Below are 16843 nucleotides of genomic sequence, written 5' to 3' on the forward strand. Positions count from 1 at the left end.
AGCAGGCTCTCACCCAGAGCCCACTGTTTAGTTCAAATACAAATTTATGTGACAATATATGTTTCATAATAATTTCCTTTTTTCACTCTCAAATTACTTTAACAAATAAAGCCCATTTTTTGTATTGACCAATTGAAATTATCATCTTTACCTCAGGGCAAAGAATCACCCAGGCAGCATTAATAAATAGAGGGTAGTATCTGATTGACGCTTGTACCATTGGATCATGCTATCTGGTATTCAAATAATGCCAGGGTTCAAGTGATTAAATTCCACTACAGAATTGGTCATTTTAAACAAAGTAATTAAATTTCTAGCAGCTGATTTGCATAATTACTCAGCCTCTCTCAGGTACTATTATTGAGACAGAGATTAGGACATTAATCCAAGAATACATTTTCAGAGTCAAATTTGTTACTTTGATTTCACAGGTAGATTTTTAAAAAATATTTGTCAATTGTTTTTTTGCTACTTAAAATATATTTCTATTCTAGTGGAGTTTCCCATCTGAGTAATAGTCATGGACAGCAGGGGAAAGGTATTTGAATCTGTCCTTGAAAGAAGAAACAAGTATAGCAATTCTACTTAAAAAATACAACCAAAATCCAATTCATTCTTGCCAGCAAGATAAATTCCCTGTTATCAATGTGCAGGTCGCATCTGGGGTTTTCTTGAAAAATCAAGAGAGAATTACTTTTCTAATGACTCTGAACATAATCTTTCTCAATAAACAGCAAAGAAGGCAGATGGGCAACTCATGTATTCCTAACATGTTTGGAAGGTAGACTAATTTTTGTAACTAAAAACTGGTGAAAGAAGCAATACATGGTTTTAGTCCTCTAACTCAAAAAAAGTATTGGAAATGTCTAGTGGTTTGTTATGGTCTTCACTTTTCTAAGGAATCTGCATACATTATCTCTTAGCTGCTGCTTTAATCTTTTATGGCTATCTTTGAGGTCTATAATACTCCTTTGACCTCCCTAAATTTTGAACCTTTTATTTAACATACCAAGTTCAAATTTCATAGCATCCTTCTCAATCACCCATTCATCCACCCCTGGTTCCATCTATTCCTCCACCTGCTAACTCACTCAGTTGTCCTTAAATCATAGCACATGAGGAAGATTCTCCCATAAAAGTCATTTGCTATGGTACATAATCTTAAATAAATTTAGAAACTAAATAGGAAAAAAAGAACTAGGTTATGGAGAAGAGAGTAGAGAATTGGCGTGACTAACTGATCTGACAAATACATAGTGTACTGCTTATTTTTTAAAAGTTTTTTTTAATGTGAACCATTTTCAAAGTCTTTGTTGAATTTGTTACAATATTGCTTCTGTTTTATGTTTGGGTTTTTTGGCCATGAGGCATGTGGGATCTTAGCTCCCTGACCAGGGATTGAACCCACACCTACTGCATTGGAAGGTGAAGTCTTAACCACTGAACCACCAGGGAAGTCCCTGCATTGTTTATTTACTACTGCAGATAACTGGATAGACATAGTTAATTGTATTATTAATTAGTTAATTCATAATGATGGAATCCTGGTTCTAGCTGCCCCAAGATTAAATCTATTCCTAATGTGTTGGTTTATTAGTTCTATTGGAGAAAAGCTTCAAAGCCTAGAGAATATAAGGAGGATGAAGGGGTAGAAGTAGAGTAGAGGTAGAATTTATCTCTGATGATCCATGCATAAAATATTTTAACTTTGAAATGGGATCTCTTATAGCAATGCTTATTTTCCAGTGATCATCTTGATCATAGTGGGCTTCCCCGATGGCTCAGTGGGTAAAGAATCTGCCTGAAATACAGGAGACACAGATGAGATTTGATCCCTGGGTCAGGAAGGTCCCCTGGAGAAGGAAATGGCAACCAGTATTCTTGCCTGAAGAATCCCCTGGACAGAGGAGCCTGATGAACTACAAAATCCATGGGGTTGCAAAGAGTCAGACACAACTTAGTGACCAAGCATGCTTCTTGGTCATAATACTCTTTTGCAATAAATGAAAAACAAAACCCATGAGAAGAAACTGGTTTGTATTTTCTCTGGGCCAAACCCAGTAGACCCAAGGAAATCAAGCTTATGAGAAAATTTGAGAGCAGCTTGGGAGCACAGAGATCCTCTCGAGGCTTCTCTTGGACTTTTGGAGTTTTTGAATGTTTTGTTTGTTTGTTTAAATGGGAACAGGTATTTGAAAGCAACACCTAGGGGTAAGTATTATAAACAAATTCTTCGGTTCTTAGTTTCATACTAGGAAGTACTAAGAATGTCAGGATGGCCAGGGAAATGTGAAACCTTTCTTGAAATTTGAGATGGATGTGTGCATGCTCAGTTGAGTCCAACTCTTTGTGACCCTACAGACTGTAGCCCACCAGGCTCAGTCCATGGGATTTTCTAGGCAAGAATATTGGAGTGGGTTGTGATTTCCTCTTCCCCGCTTAAAGACTGAGCTTGTGTCTTCTTAGTCTCTTGCATTGCAAGCAAATTCTTTACCACTTGAGCCACTGGAGAAATTGGAAATTTGAGATGATCATGTAGATTTTTCTGTTTTCATCCAAATAATTTTTGAAGTTATTTTTCAAAGCTAGGGCAGAGGAATTCAGCTGCTCTTATGAATTATTCTGATGGGACAGACAAGAAGCGGTATTTGTGAAGTTAACTGGAGGAAGAGTCTGATGTCTACATTACATTTCACCCCAAAGTTCCCCAATGAGTTCTTCCATGAGCTGGTCACATGGTAACTTGGAAATCACAAAGTGAATTTCAAGGCGTCATGTCAGGGTCTGGATGTTGCACTTCATTCACCTTTAATATACTCTTTATTTCTTTCTGCTTTCCTTCTCTATGTCTTTTGCTTTTGTGGTTGTTAACCGTAGCACAGTTATAGGTGTCATTCTTTGTCAGCAAATTCAGTATGTTCCAGTTTGCAAATTTACAGCATTGATAAAGTAGAAACATTCATTTTTCATAATACAAAACCTGAAATTTCATCTGTGTTCAGATTGGATTTTATCATGCCACTAACTTGCTGTTTAAAAATAAATGGGAAAAGGAATCAGGAAAGGAGACATACTTTTCACTATTTACTCTTTCATTCTATTTGAAAATAAGTATTACTTATTTCTTAAACTCTGTGAGATAATTAATTAGTTAACTGATTAGTTAAAAATCACCTCTGAGATGCTTTTCAGCACTTCTTTGAGATGCCTCAATAAAAAGGTGTCTGACTGAGCTCCAGTGCTCCTCTCATTCAAATTTAGAGCAATCAAGGGGAAAAACGTAAAAGCTGAAATATTCAGGAGAAGGAAGATTTTGTTTACATAATTTAAATTTATCCCAAACTAACAAAGACCAAAGCAAGTACTGAAATTTGCTGGAACAACTGTCTCTGCAAAACTGAGCAGCATTTTATTGCCTCTATCCACGGTTAACAAGCTAGAAAACAAAGCTAATGAGGACCACAGTTCAGCAAGTCACCCAGGAGAAGGTTCCCATCCACTCAGTCTCCCGGTGCAGCCTTCAGTGGACTATAACCTTTTAGTGTCTTCTGTTCACTCACAAACCCAGAGGCTAAGATTGCTGATTGTTTCTCTGGGAACATAATCAGCCTCTCCTGGGCAGAAGGGAAGCTGTGGTGAGGAGAACCGCTCCGATAGAATGGGATGAAGGGAGTGATGGATCTGAGTCTGCCACAGGGATATATGCATAGCCACCCAAAGACCGGAGAAGTAAGGCTCCGGAAATCAGTATTAGTGTGGTCCCAGTGTGAAGCTAGTGAAAAAAGAGAATACGCTGCATGACCTTGATTAAGGCACTGCATGCACAGGGAAGAGGTGTATGGATTTCCAGTTAGCCCAGCCTCGTGACCTACCTGAATTCCTTTTCTAGTAACTCCATGGTAACGAAGCATGTTGCTGCTGCTGCTGCTGCTAAGTTGCTTCAGTCGTGTCCGACTCTGTGCGACCCCAGAGATGGCAGCCCACCAGGCTCCCCCGTCCCTGGGATTCTCCAGGCAAGAACACTGGAGTGGGTTGCCATTTCCTTCTCCAATGCAGGAAAGTGAAAAGTGAAAGTGAAGTTGCTCAGTCGCGTCCGACTCTTAGCGACCCCATGGACTGCAGCCTACCAGGCTCCTCCGTCCATGGGATTTTCCAGGCAAGAGTACTGGAGTGGGGTGCCATTGCCTTCTCCGAACAAAGCATGTTACCTGTTCTTATTATCCTTCAGTTTTGGCCTTTCTCTAGCACTTACCACTGTTGACCATATTCTTTTTAAAACTCCCTTCCACGTTACTAAGACTTCTTAGAGAGCAAGGCTATATCTCATAATAGTAATAATATTAATAATCATTACCAATTATGAAACATCTTCCATGAACCTGGTTCTTTGCAGAAGCCTCTTTGATACCTCATAGTTAAAATTATTCCTAGGAAAATAAAGCTTAGAGCAGTGAAGGGACATAATTCATATTTCTGATGTCACATCACTAGTGTCCCCAACTGTTACTTCCTACCCATGGAACATTAAAGTGAGCTACCTACAGACTATCTGCCATCCTATAGCACTGTGTGTGTGTTAGTCACTCAGTCATGTCTGATTATTTGTGACCCTGTAGCCCGCCAGACTCCTCTGTCCTTGGGATTCTCCAGGCAAGAATACTGGAGTGGGTTGCCATTTCCTTCTCCAGGGGATCTTCCTGACTCAGGGATCGAACCTAGGTCTCCTGCATTGCAGGCAGATTCTTTACTGTCTGTACCACTGGAGAAGTCCCTCTTTAGCACTGAAGCAGATACAAAGAAGTGGGGCATGTTAGAAAGAGTAGGAGTTTTAGAACCAGATTCTTGGTCCTGATACATGGAAGATGCTCAGTAATTGATAGTTAACCACCACCATCATCACTGTCACTATTGTGATCATCATCACCATCACCAGACATGAGCTGTCTTTTCTGGAACTTTTGCTCATTTCAGTTTATTACACTTCCTTGTAACTGCCATGGTCTCCATAGCATGGTGTGTGTGTGCTCAGTTGCTCAGTTGTGTCTGACTCTTTGCAACCTCATGGACTGTAGCTTGCCACACTCTTCTGTCCATGGAATTCTACAGCCAAGAATATTGGAGTGGGTTGCCATTTCCTTCAGCAAGGGATCTTCCCAACCCAGGGGTCAAACTCACATCTGCACTGGCAGGTAGATTTTTTATCACTGACCTACCTGGGAAGCCCCTCCATAGCATAGTAGCTACTTATTAAAAATTCCTAAAATATTGTCTAAAGGACTGATAGCTATTTGTCTTTCCAGATATAATGACATTGACAAAAGGACAAATCAGCAAAGTAACAAATTCAGTTGTACAGTTCTACAATCGGCATTCTACAAATCAGGCTATAAGGCCATTTCCCAAATTTTAGCACAACAGGACCTACAAGAGCCCAGCACAGAAGAAAGAGCCTCAGACTCCCCTTCAACCACTATCTCAAGCTACAAGTCCAGGTAACAAAGAGTCATTAGACAACTTCAACCAAGGAAATCAGGACAGTTTTTAAGAAGCAAGAAAACCCAAGACGGTAAATGTAATCCCAGCTAAATGCTTTGTTAGAATGAAAGGAACAGGGCCTTGTATGCTTTAATCTTTTGACCTTGTTAATGGAAGACATGGAATAAAATTGTTTACCTGAATTTTACTACAACAGGGCTGAAGGAAATCAGCTAATGTCGGAAGTTTGCATGAATGTCTTAAAAACTTCATCTTCTGAAGCCAGTCATAACATTGCCACTCAAAGAAAATGAAAAAAGTACTTCCAAATGCTAAAAGAGATTTCTATCTTCCCATCATTTCAACAGCAACTGCTATAAAATATGTTCTAAAACAAACACAGAGCACTAAAAATTCCACTGTTTAAACTAAAAGTCAAACATCTGTCTCACTGCTTTCTAGTTTCACCAGTGTTCCTGAGGGTCTCCTCTAAAACTACAGAAATCCGGGGCTTTTCCCCCTCTCATGCATCTCAAAGAGTTCTGGGATTTTTAAAATCATCTTCATTAGTTAATCATTGCTTCTCTTTCAGCTCAAACAGACATGGAAGAAGGACCATCTGTAGAGTGAAATCAGCATCCTGATTCCAGAGGATGTGGGGAGACAGTATAGAATTGTGGCGATAAGCGGGACAGATCTGGGTTGAACCCTGTCTCTGCAGCTTACTTTCCAAGTGACCTTGGTATCAACTCAACCTTACAGAATCCATGCTTATTATGTATGAAAAATGTCAATAATACCTGGGTCTAACGATAATGATGAAGATTCAGAAAGACAGTTTATAAAGTTTTTGCCTGGCATCTAGAGATTATTTGCCTGGCATAAAGAATAGAGACCATTATATCATTATTGTCCTCCTTCACTTGGAGGGAGGAAAATTAATAACTATCACTCACTGAGCACTTGTTATTGATCTTGTATATACCAGCATCTAATTCTTGTGTGTGTGTGTGTGTGCACGTGCATGAGTGTTGTGCCAGGTGGCATGTGGAATCTTAGTTTCTTGACCAGGGATTGTATCCACGCCACACTCCTTGGAAGTTCAGAGTTTAACCACTTGACCACCAGGAAAGTCCCAAGCATCTAACTCTTAAAACCATGTTGCAAAGACAGTCTTATTACCTCCCATTTTACAGATGAGCCACACAGCTACCATGCAGTAAAGCTAAGGTTCAAATCCATGTTTGTTTCGCTCTAAAGTCTGTGTCCTCTCTGCTATTCTTCACTGTCTCCTCAAACCCAAGAGCCAGATTGAACTAGTCACCTGAAAACTGATAACTTTCAATAAGGAATTTCTCTTCCAAGAAATTTTCCTAGTTGACAGCCTCTTTGAAGGCAAGTTTTACCATGTTATCATAATTGATCATGCTAGTAAAGTAATGCTCAAAATTCTCCAAGCCAGGCTTCAGCAATACGTGAACCGTGAACTTCCTGATTTTCAAGCTGGTTTTAGAAAAGGCAGAGGAACCAGAGATCAAATTGCCAACATCCACTGGATCATCGAAAAAGCAAGAGAGTTCCAGAAAAACATCTATTTCTGCTTTATTGACTATGCCAAAGCCTTTGACTATATGGATCACTATAAACTGTGGAAAATTCTGAAAGAGATGGGAATACCAGACCACTTGACCTGCCTCTTGAGAAATCTGTATGTAGGTCAGGAAGCAACAGTTAGAACTGAACATGGAACAACAGACTGGTTCCAAATAGGAAAAGGAGTATGTTAAGGCTGTATATTGTCACCCTGCTTATATAACTTCTATGCAGAGTACATCATGAGAAACGCTGGACTGGAAGAAGCACAAGCTGTAATCAAGATTGCCGGGAGAAATATCAATAACCTCAGGTATGCAGATCACACCACCCTGATGGCAGAAAATGAAGAGGAACTCAAAAACCTCAAGATGAAAGTGAAAGTGGAGAGTGAAAAAGTTGGCTTAAAGCTCAACATTCAGAAAACTAAGATCATGGCATCCGCTCCCATCACTTCATGGGAAATAGATGTCAGACTTTATTTTTCTGGGCTCCAAAATCACTGCAGATGGTGACTGCAGCCATAAAATTAAAAGATGCTTACTCCTTGGAAGGAAAGTTATGACCAACCTAGACAGCATATTCAAAAGCAGAGACTTTACTTTGCCAACAAAGGTTCATCTAGTCAAGGCTATGGTTTTTCCTATGGTCATGTATGGATGTGAGCATTGGACTGTGAAAAAGGCTGAGCACCAAAGAATTGATGCTTTTGAACTGTGGTGTTGGAGAAGACTCTTGAGAGTCCCTTGGACTGCAAGGAGATCCAGCCAGTCCATTCTGAAGGAGATCAGCCCTGGGATTTCTGTGGAAGGAATGATGCTAAAGCTGAAACTCCAGTACTTTGGCCACCTCATGTGAAGAGTTGACTCATTGGAAAAGACTCTGATGCTGGGAGGGATTGGGGGCAGGAGGAGAAGGGGACGACAGAGGATGAGATGGCTGGATGGCATCGCCGACTCGATGGATGTGAGTCTGTGTGAACTCTGGGAGTTGGTGATGGACAGGGAGGCCTGGCGTGCTGCAATTCATGGGGTCGCAAAGAGTCAGACATGACTGAGCGACTGAACTGAACTGAACTGAACAGGAACCCTACCCAGTCCATGATTTACCATCTCAGTAATGGGACCCACAAGCCTTACACATGTCTGGGTCATTCTATACTTTCTGGTCTTCGTTGACAGATGGCTGTGAAACCCTCTGACTCTGAGAAACTATCATCTGTCAGTTCTAGCAATAAGTTTGATTTATAAGTACCTTAGTCTGTTCGGGCTGCTATAACAAAAATAACATGGACTGGATGGCTCAAACAACAAATATTTATTTCTCTTGATGCTGGAGCCTGGGGTGTTCAAGATCAAGGTGCCAGCAGATTCAGTATCTGATGAGAGCCTGCTCCATGGTTCATAGACAGAGACTCTTTTCTCCCTGCGTCCTCATAGGACAGAAGGTAAGAGGGAGCTTTGGTGTCTCCTTTAGAAGAGCACTAATCCCATTCATGAGGGCTCTCCCCTCGTGATCTAACCACCATAGTTTCCACTTCCAAATATCATCATTTTGGAGGTTAGAATTCAACATATGAATTCGAGGGGACACAAAACTTCAGGCCATAGAACTCAGTCAATATTTGGAAGAATAAAATCAGTACATCATCTCCTGAGGGTTATTCATTATCCCCTTCTGGCCATCTGCTTCCTGTTGCTTTGGGTTCTGGTGTGAGCTCTCAGCATCATTTGCGTTCTATGAGTGATGGAGAACACACCATAGATTTACATCAACCGTACTACCCATCCATAACTCCTACAGGCAGCCTGGTATTTTGTTCTTGTACTACATTCTGGGAAGATGATAGGTGGTTGGTAAAAGACTCACTGGGGATAATTATGTATTGTTGTTTATTGTGCACTCACTAAGTCGTGTCTGATTTTTTGTGACCCCATGAACTGCAGCATGCCAGACTTCTCTGTCCTTCACTATCTCCCAGAGTTTGCTCAAACTCATGTCCATGGAGTCGGTGATGCCATCCATCCATCTCATCCTCTGTCGCCCCATTGTCTTCCTGCCTTCAATCTTTCCCAGCATCAAGGTCTTTTCCAATGAGTTGGCTGTTCACATCAGGTGGCCGAATTATTGGAGCTTAAGTTTCAACATCAATCTTTCCAATGAATACTCAGGGTTGATTTTCTTTAGGATTGACTGGTTTGATCTCCTTGCTAATTATGTATAATTTAATCCCAATTGCCATCTCCAGGTTTAACAATTCTGAAATCATCTTTGTATGTAAGGTTAGAAGGGTATACATATCACTTAACTTTTATATGCCAAATTATCACCTATGTAAAATGAATTAAGATTACATTGAGTTCTTTCCAGCCCTAGAATACTCTAACTATATTATTCTACATGATCACCCACCCCCTTGGTCTCCCCCAAAGTAGAAGACAGTCTTAGAATACATGACGATGAACTATATCTATGATCAGGGGATATTGATACAAATTAATCTTAAAAGCCTTTATGAGCTCTTTTAGGTGGAATAATTATATTCATTTAGAGTAGCTAAGCACAGCACGGAGTAAAATGAGTCTAAACCTAAACAAAAATATCACTGATGTATGTATGTATCATTCTGTGATTATAAACATTGGTGATAATGTAACAATGGATTTTCTTATAAATATTATTCTTATTTCATAAAAATAATAAATACATAACACATAAATACATGATAACTAACATATAAAAGGAAAACACTTATGTGCACTAGTAGGGCAAAATTATTTATTAAAATAATTTCATTTTTGTTTAATTTACATGATTTCAAGGATATTGAAAAATACCCTTAAAATAAAACAAATCGTACTTTAAACATACTCAGAAATGTTTTGTTTTTCTAACTAAAATAGACTATCTTAAATTTACTTATTACCCATTTCTCAAGAAAGGGCTTATGTAAAACACTCACTAAAATAGATTTGCAGACCCATTTTTGAGGCAGGGGATTCGAGTAAGCATACTTAATCTATCATTTTGATGGAATCCGAAGGATTTTTGTTAAATGCTGAAATACTTTGAACCCAAGTGTTTAAGCTTCAAGCCAAGCTTTAAGCACTGGAGGAAATGTAAGTCAAATTTGATTCAAGTCAACCTAAGATCTTTAGCTGAAAAAGTACTTATGTTCTTAAAAATATATACTAGATGAGATTCTTGTAAGCATTTTGGTGCACACATACATACCAACACGTGTACTTTTTTCCTGTGAATTCTGCACAACCAGTTGACCACTCGTTTTGTGGCATTCAAAAAACGTGATTGTTTCTACATTCATTTAATGAATATTTTGTATTGGATACTTATCTGTATCGAATGCCAACTCCAAAATAACTCAAGGTAAAGCATCAAAAGACACAAATGACAACCAAGCTGTCAAAAATCAGAGAAAATTTTGTAAGAGATAGATAAAACCCAAGTTTGCTATTAAAATTAAGTCATCAAAGAGCTAAAATATTGACCCCTTCCCTGGGGTCACAGAGATGAACACATCAAACAGGTGCAGTGTGGGTCCTCTTTGATGGCAGGGGGTGGGTCTTATTTGTCTGTAGATCACCAATACTCTGCATAGAGCCCAGCACATTGAAGATGCATGAATATTAATAAATTTGCCTTTGTTTAAGGTCATAAGCCACTGCAAGACACATATTTGAGGTATGTGTGAAGTTACTGCTTACTTTCCCAAGTGGTACAAATAGTAAAGAATCTACCTGCCAAGGCAGGAGATGCAAGAGATGACCTCTGGGTCAGTAAGATCCCTGGAGAAGGAAATGGCAATCCACTCCAGTATTTCTTGCTTGGGAAAGTCCATGGACAGAGGTTGCAAAGAGTCAAACATGACTGAGCACACACGTGCACATGCACGTGCACACACACACACACGCAGAGCTTATTAGATCCATTGTCCATAGGACACAAAAATATTTGGATTTTTTTAATCCAAAATTACCAGGTCTGTCTAACTGATGGGGGTTTGCTAGTACCAGGGAATGGCTTTGAAGGATTTTTTCCTGTGTTCCATTCTCTCTTGCTCAATATACATACCCACAGTTCTATACATACCCACAATTCTTTAACATGGCAATCAATATTTTCTTAACATATAGATATGAGGTTTATAAAAGAACCTCAAAGCTCCCCCACTTCAATCCTCACTACAACTTTGCCACTCCTTATCCCCTGACTGATAACTGGGGTGAGAACTCATTGAAGGGCATCTCTTGTTAGATAACTGGTAGCCCCCCCGGAAACTGAAATGTTCCATGAGCAAATGGCCCCAGGATGTTGCTGTGAGAACCAACAAGACAAACTAGACTAGTCAAGGGAATCACAGGCCTCCTGTTACAAAGACAAACTCATCTTCAATGATCCAATGAAAATGCAAATTTAGGGAAAACAAATTGGGTTATTTGGAGGACAATATGTTCTCCGAGGATATTCACGTCATTGTGGTTTCCTGAGGAAACGGCCTCTGTTTTGCTTGACAGCAAAATGTCAATTTTAATTATTCAAATCGACATCCCATAGTACCTTTTATGAAAATAGAGGTAGATTCAGAAGAATGGACAGAAATTGGGATTTTCATTTTGGAAAATTAGAATGGTCAGCAACTTTTGGTGGTCCTGAAAAAGAGAATTCTTGAGTGGCTCTTCCCAACTCTCTTGGTAACAGAAGTTGGTTAGGTAACCATGGGCAAGAATCCTTCCTCTGTCATCTTGTCTTCCTTAAAACAATTGAATAAGCTCTTGTAAGTAAAAGCCCTTTTGTGGCACCCAGTGTAATGTGAAACACAAAGATGAGAAGTGTTTTTTGAAATTACATAATGAGATGGTCTTTGAGAAATTGGTGCATATTTTATTGCAATGGTTGTTACTATTATGAATATTTGACAAGATCTCCCAATGTGGTGTATCAAGTATCTATTGCCACAATAATGTTCCATAACAAACAACTTTCTGCATGCTAAAATACACACTTATTTAGCTCATGAGTAGGCATGTTAGCCAATTTGGGCTGTGCTTGGCTGGGCAATTCTGGTCTTCTCTGGACTCCTTTAAAGGTGTGGTGGTTGACTGTCGCCAAGTCCAAGATGGACTTGGCTGGGAGACTGGGGCAATTCCACTCTTCTTCATGTAATTCTCATCTTCCAACAAACTAATGTGGACATGTTCTCATGGTAACAGCAAAGGACAAGAGCAAGATCAAGCCCAATTTCATGAGTTCTTTTCATGCATCTCATTTGCTAATATCTTATTTGCCAAACAAGTCACATGACAGTCAGAATGGAAGCACGGACCAAGTTTTTGGTAGACACCGACGAGTGAAGAACTGGGACCAGTAAAGCAATCAAACTACTATATGAGATGTTATTATTGTTTACATGGGAATATTCACCTATGTTACTTTATTTTTGCAGAATTTAAAAGGAATTTTGACTGTATCAGAACAATTTAAAGCAGTATTTCTCAAATTTTATTGCAACTTACTGTAAGAAATAGATTGGACATACAATGTGACTCATTTTATATAGAATTTCACTAAATATTATTTCTTCTTATTATGAACATTTCTTTCTATTTTGCTATTTAATTTTTTAAACTGCTGGCTGTCCACTAAATTCATTTCAGGATTCTCTAATGAGTCAAAATAAACATTTTGAAAAGTACTGATTCATACAACTTGAGCCTTCCGTGATCCTTTACTTGTTTTCAAGAACGCTATAGAAGACAATGGCACCCCACTCCAGTACTCTTGCCTGGAAAATCCCATGGACGGAGGAGCCTGGTAGGCTGCAGTCCGTGGGGTCGCTAAGAGTCGGACACGACTGAACGACTTCACTTTCACTTTTCACTTTCCTGCATTGGAGAAGGAAATGGCAACCCACTCCAGTGTTCTTGCCTGGAGAATCCCAGGGACGGGAGAGCCTGGTGGGCTGCCGTCTGTGGGGTCGCACAGAGTCGGAAACGACTGAAGTGACTTAGCATAGAAGACACATGAAGTAGAATGTCTGAATTGGGAATGTTACAATTCAATGACAAATGATCCATCGAACTCAGAAGTGTGAGCATACCATTCTCAGCAACATGGATGGACCTAGATAGAGATTATCATACTAAGTGAAGTAAGCCAGACGAAGATCAATATCACACCATGTCACTTATATGTGGAATCTCAAACAAGTGACACAAATGAACTTACTTACAAAACAGAAACAGACTCACATAGAAACCAAAGGGGAAAGAGCAGGAGGGATTAATTAGGGGTTTGGGATTAACAGATACACACCACTATATATAAAATGTATAACCAAAAAAGACCTTCTTTATAGCACAGGGAACTATACTCAATATCTTGTAACAATCTGTAATGGAAAAGAATCTTAAAGAGAATATATAAATGTAGATTTTATATATATATATATATATATACACACAACTAAATCACTTTGCTGTACACATGAAACTAATACAACACTGCGTATCAACTATATCCCAATAAAAATTTTTTAATAAAATTAAAAATTAAAAAAAAAGAAGTGTGGGCCTAAATGGTCTGGGACCTGGCTTCCCCTGCTCTTTCCCAGAGCCAAATGACCTCTAGCATTTTGAGGCTGAGAGATGGCAGAAGGAAAGAGACGAGAGTATTACTATCCATTGAAACATTTGGCTAAGTTCTTTGCTATAGAAATATTTTTACGAGGAAACTGAAGCTTAGAGAAAATAAGTTAGCCAAGGTCACACAATATCTGGCAGAGTAGGGATTTAAAGGTCTCAAGTGCCTCTTATTCCATCAAAGTCCCTAGTTCCATGTCATAGTAGGAAAAAAGCAGTATGAGTCAAATTATTCACACTGATGTGTGGCATAAACGTATATTTAATAAGGATCCACTCAGAGTAAGACATTGCTTTGTAGTATATTGAGAAAGATATATAAGAGGGTATCTAAGAAACAAGATTCTTATTACAAAATGTATGAGTAGAGTGCTTGGAAAACTACAATTTAAAAGTTTCAGGTTTTACTTTAAAAGTGTGTTTATAGAGGAAGAGATCCCAGGTGAAGACTTGAGTTTACTTTTGAGGCTGGTTATTGTTTTTGTTCATGTATTTGTTTGTTTTTTTTCTGGAACAACCATCACTTTGGGAACTATTAGTTATGCAAATCTAGGTCATATTCCACTCATTGTTCATGGGAAAATCCCCAATGCAGGAAAGTAACCTGAATTTTAAAATGTAGTGTTCTGCTTACTCAAGTAAATTTAGAAGATGTCTTAAAGAGAGTTGCATCTCTGCAGACAATTTGTCCCTTAGAGAGTAGTAATTCTTCTAACAATGACTTCAGATGCCTCGACATCTCTTTAGTATTATGTGTCTTTGGAGAAGTTTGTGATATATTTCTTTTCTAAGTCATTGTCCACAGCACACCAGAAAAAGAAACGGACTAGGCTCAATGACGTCTATTTTTAAAAGGTGATAAAGTCCTAAAACATGGTGTTGTGCATGCTAAGTCACTCAGTCATATCCCACTCTTTATGACCCTATGGATTGTAGCCCACCAGGCTCCTCTGTCCATGGGATTCTCCAGGCAAGAATACTCGAGTGGGTTGCCATGCCTTCCTCCAAGCGATCTTCTCAACCCAGGGATCAGATCAGGGTCTCTTACGTCTCCTGCATTGGCAGATGGGTTCTTAACCCCTGTGCCTCCTGGGAAGCTCACACATGGGGTTATGTGAGACTGAAAGGTCCAGGTGTTGGACAGTGTACTGATGTCAGATTCGTGTTGGAGGTGTCTTGGAAGTGGGGAGTCATAAGGTAAGGCCCTATTTCCCTGGGCTTTTCTGAAAGAAAAAAATAACTTCTTCCTTCCAAGTGCTATGGATGGCAGTCCTTCCTGGATAGGAAAATAGGGACTAGGGGATGTGGGGTCTGGGAAGAAGAGAGTGAAAATTCCTTTTTCCACGACTCTGTAAAATTTAGCCTGGACTCCAAACCCCATCGGTGAGAACAGGACGCGGGTGTGGGAAAGTAAATTAGCTATTGTGACATGGCAACAGGGTGGAGAGAGTAGGTGAACCAGGAGACCTGGGGATGGGTCTGGTGCTGGGCAGTAGTTATCAGCAGATCTCTGTGTTACAGTACTCTCTCACACACCTTCTGTGCTTTAGAGAATTAAAGACAGGGGTCAATCCACTGTTTGGGATAAAATAAGAAAAGAAAGAACAGTGTCTCAGACAAAGGCCAAAAATGGTAGTGACAGTGGTGGTCCAGTGAAGGACAACTTCCCAAAACAGAACGAGGAACCCATGAGAGTCGTCAGCACTAGAAGAGTGATGGTCAGATGAGGAAGCCAGAACAGAAAAGTGCAGGGTGTAAAGGATGTGCATCTAGGAGCCCGGCAGGCCCCAGAATGGGAAGGTCTCAGGCACACTTGGGAGATACTCTGAAGGAGGTTAATTTCAGGTGGTCGCTCTGGTGGGGCTTAAGACATAATTTAGATCCTCTTTCTGGGAATGTGATCGTACAGTTAATAAAGAATCCCAATACAGAGGACCTCAACATAGTGGATAAAGTATTCAGAATATAATTTAAAATGCTTAGCTAAGTTATAGAAAATGCAAGAAATATTCATAGGATAAAAATAGTTTAATAAGTCATGAATCCAAAGCAGTAAGTGGACATTAAAACTAAATCTTGTCTTCAGGAAATCTGCCAATACATGCTTGTGAAGAATTGTTTGTTCTAATACAATATAAGCATGAGCTGGGGATAGGAGATAATACCTGGAGTTTGCACAAGCTGGGACAGCAAATTGAGACCCCTGCATAGAGCCAGTCCTATAAAAGGCAACACCCTAATAAAGGCAAACTAGAAAAATAAATTTAGTATCACAGCAAGAACCCAGTAGGAACTCTTAACCTCTGTCAGCTCTGACTCTGGATAAAGAAGGAAAATAAAGGCTTCCCTGAGAATGACTAACAACAAGGTGATTATCACATAGGTTTAGTGTCAAAATTCACCCTACCTGGGTGGCCTGAAAAACTCAGCCTGAGAACTGAGTTTAAATGATTAAAGGTTAACAAGGACACAAGGTGCCTGAAAAAGCAATCACAAATCTCTGGGGAAATGATTAATTCCAAAGGGAATTAATCAAAGTCTCAAAAAAAGTTTCAATGACCATGAGGCCCCAGTTTAAAAAAAAAAAAATCCCAGTGCTCACTTCGGCAGCACATATACTAAAACTGGAATGATACAGAGAAGATTAGCATGGCCCCTGCGCAAGGATGACACACAAATTGGTGATGCATTCCATATTTTTTAATTGCTGGGCAATAAAGTCTGCTCTCTTTAAAATTAAAAAAAAAATTACAGACACATGAGGAAATAAACCGTTATGAGCAGAAGCATGAGAAATAATAAATAATAATATCAGAACCAAATGAATTGGGAAAACTAGATATAATTAAATTAATGGGGCTTTTAAAAAGTATGATCAAGGAACCAGAAAATACTGCTTAAAAGATAGTAATATTTGATATTAAGGAATTACCATGGGCTTTTTCTTAATTTCAAATATTTAACTATTATAGATAAAATGATGTGATGTCTGGGATTTCCTTCACTATTATCTGGAGTGGGAAAGAAAGTAGCCAGAGACATAGAGGAAAAAAGATTAGCCATGAATTGTTCATTGTTGAAACTGGAGAGTGGATAAGTAAGGATTTACTGTGCTA

General features: G+C 39.3%; 1 non-coding gene across 1 annotated transcript; it reads left to right on the top strand.

Moving 5' to 3' along the window:
• The first annotated feature begins 16321 nt into the window (after positions 1 to 16321).
• On the top strand, positions 16322 to 16428 carry LOC147370670 (U6 spliceosomal RNA). The gene has a single exon (XR_015166314.1). It is a non-coding gene; the product is annotated as a U6 spliceosomal RNA (small nuclear RNA).
• Positions 16429 to 16843: the final 415 nt, after the last annotated feature.

This window comes from Bos grunniens, chromosome 6 (assembly GCF_055505025.1).
Source record: "Bos grunniens cultivar Pamir isolate PY7600 chromosome 6, Bosgru_T2T1.0, whole genome shotgun sequence".
Taxonomy (NCBI): Eukaryota; Metazoa; Chordata; class Mammalia; order Artiodactyla; family Bovidae; genus Bos; species Bos grunniens.